General features: G+C 45.4%; 1 long non-coding RNA gene across 4 annotated transcripts in view; it reads left to right on the top strand.

Annotated features, from left to right (window-relative positions):
* LOC307218921 overlaps positions 1-14493 on the top strand; it is a 31512-nt gene extending 17019 nt beyond the window's left edge. For 3 of the 4 annotated variants that reach the window (XR_013840138.1, XR_013840139.1, XR_013840140.1), the window contains exons 3-4: positions 13371-13617; positions 14359-14493. This is a non-coding gene — a long non-coding RNA (uncharacterized lncRNA). Of the gene's footprint in view, positions 1-10898; positions 10952-13370; positions 13618-14358 lie in introns of those variants that run through there. The other variant, XR_013840141.1, reaches the window with a different exon arrangement.
* The last annotated feature ends 880 nt before the right edge of the window (positions 14494-15373 follow it).

The raw sequence follows: 15373 nt of genomic DNA on the forward strand, positions 1-15373 counted from the left end.
GGATCAGTTGGCTGCAAAAAGTGAAGACAATGAATGCTTCTTCCTTTCCTATCCCTAGCAAAGACTTGAGCAGTGGTTCCTGAGTCTTGGACTCCAGGGATATAAAAGAAAAGAACTTAAAATAAGTGTTGGAACTGTGTTGCAAACAGAGCACACAGTTGGTGCCCCTCTGTGGACAGAAGGCTTTTTGATCCAAGGGAGCGGAAGAGGGATTGAGTCAATCTTTGCCAATTCACCTTTTACTAATTTGTAAGAGCTGGCCTTGACACCAGACTTCTGGATAGGATGGGCAGGTTAAATTGGGGGGGGGGGGATGTTGGTTCAATGTGAGTGATTTTTTCCTTGGGGGGGGGTTGAGTTTTTGTTAATGTTGCTCACTAGCATTTATATGGCTAGTATGTGTGTGTGTCCCCCCCCCAGGATGTTAGTGTATATGAAATATTAATGTATTATATGGTTTCCCTTCTCCCCCCCCACTATGGTATTATGTACTAAAGGTACATAACGTGGGTGGTGCTGTGGTCTAAACCACTAAGCCTCTTGGGTTTGCCAATCAGAAGGTCGGCGGTTCGGCGGTTCAAATTCCTGCGACGGGGTGAGCTCCCGTTGCTCTGTCCCAGCTCCTGCCAACCTAGCAGTTCGAAAGCACACCAGCACAAGTAGATAAATAGGTATCACTGCAGCAGGAAGGTAAATGGTGTTTCTGTGCACTCTGGTTTCCGTCACTGTGTCCCATTGCGCCAAAGTGGTTTAGTCATGCTAGCCAAATGACCCGGAAAGCTGTCTGTGGACAAACGCCAGCTCCATCAGCCTGAAAGCGAGATGAGCGCCACAATCCCATAGTTGCCTTTGACTGGACTTAACCATCCAGGGGTCCTTTACCTATTATGTGCTGTATATTGTTCTTTGCCATAAGTCACGAGGAGACCTTCAGGTGACAAGCAACTAATAAGTGTAATAAAGAATAATAAAGAATACAGACACAGCTGTTCTAGAACATTGAGCAAGTCCAAAAGCCAGTCACAGTAGTACAGTGGTGCCTCGTAAGATGAAATTAATCCGTTCCGTGAGGCTCTTCGTATAGCGGTCTTTTCATCTTGCGAAGCAAGCCCATTGACAGTTTAGCGGATTAGCGCTATTAGCGGTTTAGCGGCTTTTAGCGGATCAGCTGATAAGCGGCTTAGGGCTTAGGAAAAGGGGGGGGGAGGGAAAAAACCCCGCAGGAACTCGCAAGACATTTTCGTCTTGCGAAGCAAGCCCATAGGGAAATTCGTTTTGTGAAGCGCCTCCAAAACGGAAAACCCTTTCGTCTAGTGGGTTTTCCGTCTTGCGAGGCGTTCGTCTTGCGGGGCACCACTGTATAACAGTTGAGGAGGGCCCTGATGCTTGCTGCACCACCAATAATCTGACAAGTACAGAGCTTTTGAACTGATTCAAGGTGATGTTTCTCATTCACACATGCAAATTCCCACACTTGATTTTCCTGCCATCCATTAATCAGCACATTCTGTGTGAATGTGCCCTAACAGCCTGATCCCAATGAGGTAAAAAAGGAATCAGACTTACTCCAAGGAAGTCTGCATAGGATTGCTGCCTGTAGATCTACTTAACTGTTCCAGCAGTAAAGAAGTGGGAAAGAAATTAGGTGAGAACAGCTCCAATGCATAAAAATAGTGTAATTCTTTAAAAGTCAATAAGACACTCTCCCTTATTTAAGAAGTGAGAAATATTTTTCAACGACAGAATGCTTCAAACAATTCTACCTATTAAAAAGCCATTAAACCCGGGGAGGCACAGAAGCATATCCACAACAGCTGTTCTGAGGAAATACTTTGTATTACGAACTATTATTGGAAACTGAAGGTCAAGTAGAACAACACTGTTCACATGAAGTTGTTTTCCTTTTTGTTCCACCTCTCCCTCTCTCACACAAAATGAACAAGACTTTATTCTTTTAAAATGCATCAGATGAAGGGAACATCGGGGAATACACAGTTGAGGCAAAGTCAGTGTGACTATAATTTTGAGGATTGATGGCGGAATAGAAAACGACTTAACACAAAATCCATATAACACACTTCCCTATGGATGTATATCATCTGAAAAATGGGGAAGGGGGGTGAGATTCCCCCAGTATGAAGGGGACATGAAAATGAATGCTATCATTTAGTTTAGTTATATAACCTAATGGCTTAAAGTGTGAAGCCTGTGGGTTTGGCTAAGGAAGCACTTCTGATCATAATTCAGGAAGTCAGGTTGCTACCAGGTCCTTTTAGGGAGGTTCAGCTGAAGCCTTCATTATACATATTTAGGTGTTAGAATCCCTGCTCCATGATTGCAGTCATGGGATTGTTGTCTATCACATGACGGTATATGTTTTGACTCCACAGAGTGGGAAGTGACGGAGACAGGATGTTTGTGTTACTGTGTTCCGTGAAGTGGGACTATGGTCCTTTGTTCTTTTTCTCTTTCCTGTCTGATGCTAGAGAGAGAGGGAGCCATGTTGCAGTGCTCCGTGTGTGTTTATATGTAAATAAAGTAGATTAGCCAAAATGCTGAGTTGCTGAGGTCTGTCATGCAAACTGTGCAGACTCTGCGGATCCCTAAATGTGTCAGTGTCTGTTGGCATCGGTCGCTGTGATGTTCGGGCAGAAGAAAGCTTTTGAAGCTCCCAAACAACTGACCAGGAGGGAGAGAACATGCCAGTCATGTATGTGTCCCTACCAGGGTCCTACTCGAGTGTAGGATGAGCTCCTAACATTAGGCACCTGGCAAAGGTGTTCCTCTTTAACCAGGTCTTTGACTGATTGACACCTAGTGCCATTTTAAAATGTGTTGGAGAGGTGGGGAGGTTACTTGGTTGTTTTTGTTTTCCATTTTATTTATTTATTATTATGCATTTTGCGTTTTTATATTGTGATTTTATGTTTTAACCTTCCTGAGACCTGCGGGTATACGGCGGTATACAAATAATAGTAATAATAAACCAACCACCCCCCACTAAGCCCAGTATGGATTTCATTGCATCAAGGCATTTCTCCCCCCCCCCCTCCTTCTCACTGATTCTATGGCAATGGTGATCTTGGGTGTTGCACTGGGCCAAAAACCTAGCCTCCAATTTCTCTCATGAAAGAGGATTCTGATTTTCTGACAGACTCACATGGCAGTTTAGAATTTCCTTACAATTCTGTGAGTCACGAGGGCTGTCCCAGAACACTAAAGGTCTCATGGTTCTAAAACTGTTGAAATGGCAGGAACATGGGGAAGAGGTGATACATTGGTGAGGCTCCATATCCTCCTCTCCTTCTCTCCACTGTAATGGCAGAGCTTGTAATTGGTTGATACTCCTTTAGTGATAAGGACCTGGTAGTTTGAGGACTTACTCTAGGGCTACCTGACCTGGGCAGTTTCTTAGGCCTGCTGCTTCAGTTTTGACAGAAGGTCTTAGAGGCTCCTCTGAATTTTTATTAAAATGTTTCCCATTGTTGGTGTCTGTTCTTGGGCCAATAAACTGTTCATCCTCTATGCCTTCCTGTCCACTGATACCTCTTCCTAAAAATTCCCACTGTTTTCATTTCTCCTTGAGGAAGGATCAGCTCAGAGTTTTGCAGGGGTTGATCTCAGAGGGGATACATTCATGTGTTTATGCACATTTAAATGCATCACCCATCCCAAAGATTCAGGTGGGCTTTTTTCTGCTCCGCTTCCTTGCATTGTTGCTTTCCTGAATTAATTTCTGAATCTTATATCCAGGCTGGAATGAGAAGAACAAGAGGAGAAGGAAGAAAGAACACCCCCCCAAAACAAAAAAACCCCACACTTATCCTGGGCTTTGATGTATGTTATATGTAAAATAACTGAACTTGTTCTGCACTACAACCAAGTTATCAGTTATGACCACCGAGGCATGATGTAGCTGCTGAGCGTCAAAATCCCTTTCCATGCTTGCATGTGTTTGCATTGACAGCTTGGCACCTAACAAAAGACAAGTAGGCAAGCTTCAAATTAGACCATTTGTTCCCCTTTATTAACGAAGCAAAATAAAAGCCCCCCACTGGCAAGCTGCCTGTATAAGCTGTCCCTTCAGCACCACACAGCATAGGTATTAATTAAACCAGTGACTTCTCCCTACCCTCTCTCTGTAATAAGATGCAATGATGCAAGTTAAAGTGAATTTTCTATAAAGCTGACCCTCGCCCTGGTATTTCTAAGACATTGCGATTTGCATTATCGATTTTGTTAAATGAAGAGAGAGAGAAAAAGTTAGCTACTTGTGGTCACCTTGACTAAATGTCAAAGTCCTTAGAATGACACTGACAAGAGAGGGAGAGTTTATTTTCAAATTCTGCATGCATTCAAGCTAAATGAAACCACTGGGATCAAAACAAAGTCCCAGATCATATTGCATTGTGATGCTAGTATATTTTAAAACCTTCGTTTACTGTGCACATGCCAATTATGTACACCAGAAGTTACTTTTGCAGTTGTTTCTCCTTCCCCAGCAAACTGCAAAATTATATTTCTGTCAGCATATTCATAGCAGCTGCTTCATACAACAATTCACAGGATAGTTTGAGGAAGCCATGACAACATACTGGTGTTTGTTGAATTTCTCTCTTGCCTCCTTCCAAGCAGCTCAGGGCAGAATACAGTGGTGCCCCGCAAGACGAACGCCTCGCAAGACGGAAAACCCGCTAGACGAAAGGGTTTTCCATTTTGGAGGCGCTTCGCAAAACAAATTTCCCTATGGGCTTGCTTCGCAAGACGAAAATGTCTTGCGAGTTCCTGCGGGGGTTTTCCCCTTCCCCCCCCTTTTCCTAAGCCCTAAGCTGCTTATCATCTGATCCGCTGATAAGCCACTTATCAGCTGATCCGCTAAAAGCCGCTAAACCGCTAATAGCGCTAATCCGCTAAGCTGTCAATGGGCTTGCTTCGCAAGACGAAAAAACCGCTATACAAAGAGCCTCACGGAACGGATTAATTTTGTCTTGCGAGGCACCACTGTACATGGTTGTTTCACAGAAACCTTGTGCAGTAGGTTAGGCTGAGAGACTGTGATGACCCAGAACGTTTTATGTCTGAGTCAGGATTTGAGCTCAGATCTCCACAGTCCTAGGCCAGCACTCTGTGCCATTAGCCTGTAGCATAGACAATGTAGTGCTGTTTAGATACTGCTGAACTACAGCTCCCATCTTCTCTAACCATTGTCCATACTGGTTAGGGCCAAAGGACCTTGATTTTAGTTTTATTCCTCTTTGAACTGATGCACCCGATGCTGCAAATGTATAGTTCTACATGTAAAAGGGGCACTGGTGGCGCTGTGGTCTAAGCCACTGGGCCACTTGGGCTTGCCGATCAGAAGGTCGGCAGTTCGAATCCCCATGACAGGTTGAGCTCCCGATGCTCTGTCCCAGCTCCTGCCAACCTAGCATTTCGAAAGCATGCCAGTGCAAGTAGATAAATAGGTACCACTGCACTCTGGTTTCCATCAAAGTGTTTGTTCTGTTGTGCCAGAAGCGGTTCAGTCATGCTGGCCACATGACCTGGAAATCTGTCTGTGGACAAACACCAGCTCCCTCAGCCTAAAAGTGAGATGAGTGCCGCAACCCCAAAGTCGCCATTGACTGAACTTAACCATTCAGGCGTCCTTTATCTTTCTTTTTTACCACTTCCGCGGGTGGCAATGTGGGTTAAACCACAGAGCCTAGGACTTGCCAATCAGAAGGTCAGTGGTTTGAATCTCCGCGACAGGGTGAGCTCCCTTTGCTCGCTCCCTGCTCCTGCCAACCTAGCAGTGCAAAAGCACATCAAAGGTACCGCTCCGACAGGAAGGTAAACGGCATTTCCGTGCGCTGCTCTGCTTTGCCAGAAGCAGCTTGGTCATGCTGGACACATGACCCAGAAGCTGTACGCCGGCTCCCTCGGCCATTAAAGCGAGATGAGCATTGCAACCCCAGAGTCGGCCACGAATGGACCTTCTGTTCATGTGTCGGTCCCACATGTTAGGGACACCAATCACTTTAGGTGTCCCCCATCCTTTGACTATCCAGCACAGGAGCCGGAGATCACAGACTGAAGTTTCCTTATAGGCAAGTGTGGACAATGCATAGTGGAATCCACACAGGAAGTGGAGCTGGCACTAGGCATGGCCCTAAAAACATGGCATCAAAGCCACCCACCCCAGTCAACACCCAGTTGCCCTATATGTGGATAAGACATGAACAAGTTTCAACCCTGAGATTGTAATCTGTTTTACCTTTTTATTTTTTTATTTTCAATGCAAAATTACAACAAAATTACAACAAAATTACAAACATTGAATCCAAAATAAAACAATACAAACAAGAAAAATAAACGAAAAAAGAACAAAAAACAAAAAAATACACATCCAGAAATAAAACCATATCATTCTAATCTAGTCATTACATACATATACACATATTGACTTCCTTCCTCTGTTCTAAGACCTCAAAATTTTTACTCTTTCTAAGTTGTTGTCTCTAATGTAGATTACTTCTATCTTTATACTTTTTACACCATTTTTCTCTTTCTTTAACCCTGCAAAGCATCATTCATTACATACCGATATTTAATGTGATATTAAATTTACGGCATGCTACACAATCAGAGAAAATTTGATGAAAATGGTGTACCAATGGTACTTAACTCCGGTAAAATTGGCTAAAATTTCCAAATTAAAATCAAATACCTGTTGGAGATGCAAGAAAGAAATAGGTACAATGTTCCCATGTGGTGGGAATGCCGACCTATTAAACAATTTTGGAATGAAATATATGAAGAAATCAGAAAGATGTTTAAAATATCTTTTAGTAAAAAACAGGAGGCATTCCTTTTAGATATAATCACAAACGATATTTCTGACAATCAAAGGAAAGTATTCCTCTGTGCGACAACAGCTGCCAGGATGCTTATAGCAATAAATTGGAAAGGGAGAAAAATTCCATCAATGAAAGAATGGCAAATTAAATTTTGTAAATATATAAATCTGGCAAGACTCACAGCATTCATAAGGGGACAATCGGACCAAAAATTATTAAAAGAATGGGGATGTGCTAAAGAGTATATGAAAAAACATTGTTCTGGAGTAAGCATATCTGGTTTTTTTAGTTTTTAATTGTTGTAGCAATATTTCAAAAAGATGTGAACTACCCAAATGGCATGCTAGTTACAAATAGATTTTGTAAGTGACAGGCGGGATACTTCTTGTAAACATCCTCCCCCCTTTCCCCAGTGAAAACTGCCCATTTCTTTTGGCAATCGGAAGGCCTCAAAAATGACATTTCTAGTCTGTGTTGTGCAGAGATCAGTTGAGAAGAGAAGGATTGCCTCCTCATTGCCTCAGCAGTGGGGATGCATATATTGACCATAAGAGGAAGGCAAGCGAAGTCATTTGAGAATGAAGCAAGAAGAAGAAGAAAACATAAATTAATTAAAATGAACCCCATAAAACTATCAAAGATGTGAGAGCCTCCTTGATGCTGCTAAAATATGAAATAATACAAGTGGCTTGAGCTCATCAACCAGTCTGTCCAAAAATTCAAAATTTGTTTCAGCTTGTTTGAAGTTTTCCTACCACAGCAAGTCTTATTTGGTTATGTGTGTGTAGCCAGCACCCACCTTCATTCTAATCTCAAAAAGGCTTTTTGAGTTTAGCAAAGTCATATCAGCTTCGTGCTGCAGTAAGAGCAATTGCTTTGGGAAGGCCTTTGCCTGCTACAGATGTACTATTGCTTAGTGACTCAAAGAGGATCAAACCAGCTCCAAGAGAATCACGGAGGGAATACATCATCTGATATGTGAAGTGTTTACAATAAGCTGAGCAGCAGGGAAGTGACCTATTACCAAGCATCTAAAACAGAATGTTGACTTATTTGTTCCTTCGCATCTGTCCCTTGAGGTAGCACCTAAATCCTACTGTTATTTATTTAGGAAGTTTTTCTTTCTGTGCCAGGCAGAGGCTTTCTTTCTCTTCAGTTTGGTTCCAGCTGTGACAACTCTCATGGAGAAACTAATTCAACTCCTAGTGGGCGTATGATCCTGTGGTATGTCTGCAGGTGGTTGTGTTACAAAGGCAAAGACAAAACCAACTCAGAGCTGGTTTGCAGCTCAATCATGAACACATTTTCCCCCCTGCAATGCACGCAGGAAAACAATGGATAGATAACATGCCCCTTGTGTGAAAATAGTATGATGTCTGGTTTGCCACAATGCCTGACCTGTTGGGAAGCTCCTCTGCTATCATTTCAAATGGCCAGCCATACTTATGTTTCAACAGAAACAGGGATGGCATGGTGTGACAGCAAAGGCTGCAGCTTGAACCATGAGGGGAAAGGAAGGCAGCAGCAGCAAGAGCAGCAGCACCACCAGCAGCAGCAACAACAATAATAACAATAATAATTTATCATTTATACCCCACCCATCTGGCTGGGCTTCCCCAGCCACTCTGGGCGGCTTCCCAAAAAATTAAAATACTATAATACATCAAACATTAAAAGCTTCCCTAAACAGGGCTGCCTTCAGATATCTTCTAAAAGTCTGGTAGTTGTTGTTCTCTTTGACATCTGGTGGGAGGGCATTCCACAGGGAAGGCGCCACTACTGAGAAGGCCCTCTACCTGGTTTCCTATAACTTGGCAGTGAGGGAACCACCAGAAGGCCCTCGGTGCTGGACCTCAGTGTCCGGGTAGAACGATGGGGGTGGAGACGCTCCTTCAGATATACTGGACTGAGGCCATTTAGGGCTTTAAAGGTCAGCACTAACACTTTGAATTGTGCTCGGAAATGTACTGGGAGCCAATGTAGGTCTTTCAAGACCGGTGTTATATGGTCTTGGTGGCCGCTCCCAGTCACCAATCTAGCTGCCGCATTCTGGATTAGTTGTAGTTTCTGGGTCACCTTCAAAGGTAGCCCCACATAGAGTGCATTGCAGTAGTCCAAGCGGGAGATAACCAGAGCATGTACCACTCTGGCAAGACAGTCTGCAGGCAGATAGGGTCTCAGCCTACGTACCAGATGGAGCTGGTAAACAGCTGCCCTAGACACAGAGTTAACCTGCACCTCCATGGACAGCTGTGAGTCCAAAATGACTCCCAGGATGCGCACCTGGTCCTTCAGGGGCACAGTTACCCCATTCAGGACCAGGGAATCCTCCACACCTGCCCACCTCCTGTCCCCCCCAAACAGTACTTCTGTCTTGTCAGGATTCAACCTCAATCTGTTGAACCTCAACAACACAATACCCTCCTCCTTGTCACTGCCACCAAGCAAATATCTCCTCCCCATCCTTGATTGCCTCACTACAAAGCATATTGAACTTTTGGACATTTACTGACTCCTTGTATTGGGTTGAGTGGCAGAGCACCTAGGTGTGAGGTGAGTAACAATGGTTCAGACCATCACTCCCCCTCCCCCCAAAACCCCCAATCTATATTTTTACTTTTTAGCAACGCAACAAGTTGAACCATTTCTAAGCAGGGGAGGCTTTGCCGTTTGATTCATTACCCATTAGAACAAATAATACCTACACATTTTCTAGACTATTTCCCTAACCCTGGGAACGACTTTGTAGCTGATGAATTCATCTATCAAACGAAGCATCCCACTGATGCAAACTGCCAGCTGACCCCCCCCCCTTCTTGGTTCACAGTGTAAAATACGGAGGTGATACAATAAGGTGCCCAACTTCTGACAGGTGTGCCCTGTTCCTTTTGGATTACTCTGTCAAGTACTGCAGGGGGAAGGATGAGAGAAAATGTCAAATTCCCCTAGGGAAAAGCAGTGTTGGCCTCAGGGCTGTCTTAAGCATTTGCGGTAAAAGGTAAAGGTAAAGGGACCCCTGATCATTAGGTCCAGTCGTGACCGACTCTGGGGTTGCGTCGCTCGTCTCACTTTATTGGCTGAGGGAGCCAGCGTGCAGCGTGGCCAGCATGAGTAAGCCGCTTCTGGCGAACCAGAGCAGTGCACGGAAACACCATTTACCTTCCTATTTACCTATTTATCTACTTGCATTTTGACACGCTTTTGAACTGCTAGGTTGGCAGGAGCAGGGACCAAGCAACGGGAGCTCACCCCGTCGAGGGGATTTGAACCGCCGACCTTCTGATCAGCAAGTCCTAGGCTCTGCCGGGGTGCAAAGATCCACCCGGCACCCCCCCCCCCCCCAGTTGCCCAAAGTGCACAGCAGAGCTGGCCTGGCTGGCTGCCTCAGCAGCAACAGAGGAGCCCGAGGCGGCAGCAGAGCAAGGCCGGGGCCAGGCGCTGGGGGGAGGGGGGCAAGCAGAGCCCAGTGCAACAACAGTGAAGTCCGAGGCTCGTGTGAGCAGCATGCACTGAGCGGGCCTCTTGACGGCCCGCAAATCCCAGGCGTGCAGGATGGTGGAGCAGAAGAGTTGTGGTGCTCTGCTGGGCTCTGTTCCACTTGGAAGCGGCTGTCGGCTCTCCCAATCCCTGGACTCCAAATCTTGGCCCCAGACTCTCAGCCTGGTGCCCCTGAGAGCCCGGCACCCAGGTGCCCCACACCCCTAGCACCTATAGGTAAGACAGCCCTGGTTGACCTCTTTAGATGCCCCCCATCTGCCAGCATCCTCATATTGTTCCTGTAGTTCTAGAACCCTGAGAACCTTGAGGAAGAAATAAATTGGGAGAGAAAAACCTTTCTTGACCTGTGACCTTTCTACTTTCCTCTTCTGAGCAGGGAGAGAGGTTTAGTCAGATTCTGAGTCAGTGCCAGACCTGTGAGAAAGGAGTGTGCTTCCCCACCCCCACCCCCGTTGCCAAGAGACAGAAGGTGATGGTGACTATGAGGTCACTTCATTTTCCTTCTTTGAAAAAGGCTCTAGAGCCAGATAATTCCTCATTTTGATGTAATCCAGAAAGAGGGTGAGACCAATGCTTTTGTGTCCTATGAATCTGCCACTGCAGATTGTATGGCGGTGACTTACTCATATTACATTTCTTATATCTTTTCCTCTCAAGATGTCATTGGGGTAGCCTGCCAGTAGCTGCTTCCTTTGCAATGACTTTCCTGGTCTATTCCATTTCTGGTCCATGGCAGGAACTTTATATGGACTCCCTCTCCTAGGCACATAAAGTTCAGAAGAAGAGATGTTCCCCCAAGCAAGGAACCATAGGAGCCAACTCCTAGAGGCCGTGTGGGATTTGGCCCCCCACAATAAAATATTTGAGGGGGCTGGGCCCCCACAAAGTTGATGGGCATTCCCATTCAAACAGTGTGGGTGCACTGTGTCACGTGATCAGTTATGTGGGGCAGGGCTTATCTGGGCCCCCACCATATTTTTTTTCAAGTTGGCACTGCAAGGAACTGACATGACTCAATGCCTAAGGGGAGAGAGCTTGTCTACACAGGATCTCTGGCTCCGTTGTGGCTGCAAAAGGCAAGGAGCATTGGTGAGGCACTATTGGTGGGACAGAGCTGACCCTGTGGTGGCAAATATGCTCTCCTTTTTTTTAAATAAATATTTATTAAAATTTTTAACAAAATACAACAAAAAAGAAAAAACACAAAAATACACAAAACACAAAAATAGATAAAAATAAAAAAGAAAGAAAAACTCCATTATTCTTTTTCTAACTTTGACGCTCATATCCTTATTTTCTTGACCTCCTCACACCTGCCCTTTTTGTATTCCCATTTACATAATCAAATCAGCAAATCCTTACCCTCTTTCCATTTATCATCTTTAACTTTGTACCTTAACGTATCACAACTCCAATATTTTCATCCATAAATTCATTTTTGCATACTCTTTCTAACTTTGTCACTAATACCACTTATTTTTAATCCAACATCATTTTAACATTCATAAATTTTACACTGTTTCTGTAAATAGTCTTTAAATTTCTTCCAGTCCTCTTCCACCAGCTCTTCTCCCAGGTCTCAGATTCGGCAAATATGCTTTCCTGACTTGGTGTCCTTCAGACCTTGTCTCTACTCCCAGTCCAATATGGGTGGGGAGAAGAAGACTCAGATCTGCTGTGGCTGACCTGAAGTGTGTCCAACTGTTTGGGCTAGCTTTTCACTCCACGAGGTAAGGAACAGCTCCAGTCCAGGGGTCTGCTGGGAAGCACTTGATGTTCCTGAGGCATGGGCATGCTGCTCTTCCTTGTGGAATCTGTTTGCTTGTTCCAGGTAACCAGGGACGTCTTTACCATTGGGCATAGTGGCGCGGTGAGCCAGGGCGCCAAGCAGTGGAGGGCACCAGGCGGAGAGTCCAGGGAGAGGAGAGGAGGGAGGTAAGCGAGGCAGAGCGGGGGCTTGGTGCCTGCGCACCTCCAGCACCCGTCGGAGGTGGGAAGACTCCGGATGCTTTCCTGCAGTCCGGAGCTCTCTCCACTGGCTCCGCAACACACCACCTCCTCGGCTGCATGGTGTGTGCTTGCATCCCAAGCTCTGTGCATAATAAACCTGACTCTACCACCGCTCCCCCCGTCCACTCTACCTCGAAAGATGCCCATGCTTGAGGCTACACTCTGCAACTGCTGCCCCCAGTGCCCCTCCCGCTTTCCCCTGCTTCTCCACTGCCTTGTATTGAGCCTGCCTCCTCCCGGTGCCCCCACCACCTCTGCACTCCTTCACACAAACGTGGTTCCTTCCCCTCCCCGATCTCCTCCCAATCACACTCTCTCCTCCCCCCCCCCATACCCAAGCAAGGATGGTGAGACTGCGGCTGAGTGAGCGCACATCTCTGCTGTGGTGACGCGGACGGCCCAGCTTGCATTGCCTGTCCCTGCCCAGATGAAGAAGAAGAAGAGGAGGAGTTTGGATTTGATATCCTGCTTTATCACTACCTGAGGGAGTCTCAAAGCGGCTAACATTCTCCTTTCCCTTCCTCCCCCACAACAAACACTCTGTGAGGTGAGTGGGGCTGAGAGACTTCAGAGAAGTGTGACTGGCCCAAGGTCACCCAGCAGCTGCATGTGAAGGAGCAGGGAAGCGAACCTGGTTCACCACATTACGAGTCTACCACTCTTAACCACTACACCACACTGGCTCTCAGATGAGACCCCCACCTGCCCCCATCGTGCCCGCCTGCCCAGCCCCACACCATGATCCTGCCATGGGAGCCAATGCCAGGCTGCGCACGAACAGCATGGGCAGCAGCGAGAGGGGGCGGGAGCAACCATTCCCAAAAAAGGTCAACAACTTTGGGGTCCCTTCCTTAAAACAGCTCGACAACTCTGGGAAATGGGGGGGGGGAGCGATCTTTGCTCCATGGCACTGGATATGCTTAAGATGGCCCTGCAAGTAACCCTAGTTCATTCAGTTCAGCAGTGTTTTGGGGTGGTGGAAATCTAAGCTGAGAAGCCTAAAACAATGCTCTTGTTTCTTAGCCCCAAACCAGGTGGAAATTGTTCCATTCCCTAGTTAGGGAAAGGAGAAGAGGGAAGGCAAACAGTGGGAAACCAAAAAGCAGGGAGAAATAACTTTGGCATCAACAGCTTGAGGATCTGCTCCACCACAGTCCTGCTAACTGCAAGCCAGACAGGTCCTGTCTGAGGCTGCCAGTCCTGTCTGTCCACCAGAGGAGGTTCTTCCAAAAGTAGAAGACCACTCCAGTCTGGAGCTTCTAAACAACAGGTCTCTAGAGACTTGTCTCCAGGGAGCTTACAGTCTAAATTTTGACCGGTGAACACCAACTGGGGGGAAATGGAAAGGGTAGAAAGGGTACAAATTAAAGTTTGGGTTTGGGTTTGAAACGAGGTTAAGGCAAAGGCTTCAGTGGAAGAGGTGGCATGGAGTTATGGTTTGAGGGAAAGAGTGGAGTGGCACCGGGTGGGTGTTTAGAGAGGCATTGCTATCATAATTCCATCATAATAGGTGGAACGGGCAAAGTACTATAAGAAAAAACAATTGCCATTACATAAAGGCAAATGCAAAACCACAGATGTCTTTAATATAATTCTATTAATTTACACACTTGAGATTGCAAAGCACAAAATTGACCAGAAAGCTCAGGAACCAAGAAGACCAAAACTTTGGCAAAGAATGGGGGAGGGGGATATATAGTTTATCTTGCAGATGAAAACTTTAGCAGGATTGCAATAATGCTTGTAATGTAGCAAGTACTATGGAGATAATGAAGTGATATAAAAAAATGGACTATTGAATAATATGCAGTTGAAAAGGTTAACAATAAGACCCATGGAGGGGAAGATGGGAAGTCCAGAGATTCGGAGGAATCTACAAATAATTTCAGACTTGTAAAATCAAATAAAAATATATATTTTTATTTTTATTTTTAAAAAAAGAAAGATTGCACAGCACTTGCAAACATCTTTGAATATATTAAGGACTTTCTTTCCCCTTCTTTTTCTTCAGCAGGAAGAAATGGCCTGGCTCACACTGCCTTGAGTACGATAAACCCTGGCTTTGGTCCATGGAAAAGCTGGAAAAGAGCTTGCATAATGTCCCAGGGTACCATATCCCAGGAAATAAACCATATTCAGAGGAGAACATTCATAATTCAGGGTGTGAAAACCTGGCAGCTGCAAGAGGCTAACTTTGTGCAACACAAAGATTGCTTGGACAGCCTGGGAGGCTGGTGGGCTTGATGTCAATGCTGTTGTGTTTATCTATCCAGATGCAGATTCAAGAACACAATATGCATTTGCTTTCCCAACCAACAAGGGGAGGGGGTTGATAATGGAAAGAAGACTACTACTTATGTTAAAGAATGGTTCAATTCAGGCAGATAGGAAAATGTGAACAGCCTGTACATGGAGGAAGTATTCCGGAATCCGCAACCTGCAATTGTCCCGCTGAAGGCATTTATTCAAATTCCCTTTGAGAGGCTGTTGTTTTGCTTTCTTTCAGGACGGCTATGCCATTGCCTTCCAAGTTTAGAAAGATCTATTTGGGGGCACAGCCTATGGGGATTTAGGTTGGTCTTTTCAATAAGAGGGGAAGGGCATGGTGTTAATAATAATAATAATAACAACAACAACAACAACAACAACAACAACTTTTATTTATACCCCGCCCTCCCCAGCCAAGGCCGGGCTCAGGGCGTCTAACAACCAATAATAAAAACAAGTTGAATGAGTACAACTTAAAAACAAGATTAAAATACAACATTAAAACATTAAAAATATTAAAACGCAGCCTCATCACAGGAGAAGAAAGGGTAAAAAGAAAGAATGGGAGGGAATCAAATTGACTCCAAGCCAAAGGCCAGGCGGAACAATTCTGTCTTATAGGCCCTGCAAAAAGAAATCAGATCCTGCAGGGCCCTGGTCTCGTGAGACAGAGCGTTCCACCAGGCCGGAGCCAGTGTTGAAAAAGCCCTGGCTCTTGCTGAGGCTAATCTAACTTCCTTAGGGCCCAGGACCACTAG

Source organism: Podarcis cretensis, assembly GCF_951804945.1.
Source record: "Podarcis cretensis genome assembly, chromosome: 6".
Lineage (NCBI taxonomy): Eukaryota > Metazoa > Chordata > Lepidosauria > Squamata > Lacertidae > Podarcis > Podarcis cretensis.